Genomic DNA, 1,226 nt, shown 5'->3' with positions numbered 1-1,226 from the left:
CACTGCAGAAACGGTGTTACGTGACGGCTGTACAAAGATGAGACAAGTCATATACTTAGAAGTTGTGTGCGATCTATTTACAATATTTACATGGCGGCCATGACAGAATAGCCCATGGTCCGCAGAAAAGCCAAATAGCCCGCAGAATAGCCAAAATAGCTCGCACCCCTAGTTTTTACCCAGCCATGGCTGCCACTGGCTGGGCAAAAAACTAGGGGCGAGGGCTATTTTTTGCACTATGATTGAAGTCTCTCAAGACCTGAGAAAGTAGGAGAGCTAGAAGCGACTATTTTGGGCATTGCCTAACTTTCTCGAAAATGAACGAGCATCCTGTAGTTCATCGCCTAGTGAAGACTAAAATGACTTGAGCACAGCCTTGCAACTTATTGCCATCAAATCATAAAACGCCATTGAAGGGAACATAACTCATTCTACCCACTGTAATAATATCCTGCCTGGATAATCTAATCATTGCAAGGATTTTTTGTCCAAAGACCATCAGTAGTGTCAGTACAGTCCATACATGAATAATACGTATGCACAGTACTGACGCTAATAAAAGAGGTAACTGTTGCTGTGGCTGCAAGAACAGAAACTCTGACGCAATTATTTCTGAACTGAGACAGACATTTATTTCACAACTCTGAAAATTCATACGGGAGCTATAGCGCAAGTGTCATGCGGGGAAACAGATGAGAACTTCATGCTGATGTCAGCAATCATATTCCTCAAAAAATTTCTTGTCAAGACTCCTTTAAACAACTATCAGTTTTTTAACGTTAGAAATCGCTGCATAACACAAAAAAAGCGACGTCTGCGCAGTATACCGAATGAGAATCTAAATCATGAGGCCTGACCAGCCGTGGTGACTCAGTGACTGATACGTTGTGCTACTGAACCCAAGGACGCCGGTTTGTTCCAGACCACAGGAACCATTTTTGTGATGGAGGCGAAAATTGAAAACCTGCTGTGCTGACATTTCGGCCCATGTAAAGACCACCTCACAATACGCAGAACCCTAGCATTGCACAAGGCATGCACTCATCCACACTGCGAGGAACCACCGTGGGTTCGAGCTAGTTAAGCATGTTCACGATTCTGAAACACCGTCTCGCCAACTCAACACCGCCTCTTTTGGGCAGGTGGTGTAAGGGGCGCCAAAGGAATATGCCCAGGGTACGGAGGCAAGACGTTTATTTTACGCCAACGTCCCAGCAACATGATTT

The sequence above is a fragment of the Haemaphysalis longicornis genome, unplaced genomic scaffold (genome assembly GCF_048455015.1).
Source record: "Haemaphysalis longicornis isolate Haplotype H1 unplaced genomic scaffold, Haemaphysalis longicornis Haplotype H1 scaffold_2, whole genome shotgun sequence".
Lineage (NCBI taxonomy): Eukaryota > Metazoa > Arthropoda > Arachnida > Ixodida > Ixodidae > Haemaphysalis > Haemaphysalis longicornis.
The sequence above is the reverse complement of the archived record's forward strand: the minus strand, read 5'-3'. Positions refer to the sequence as shown.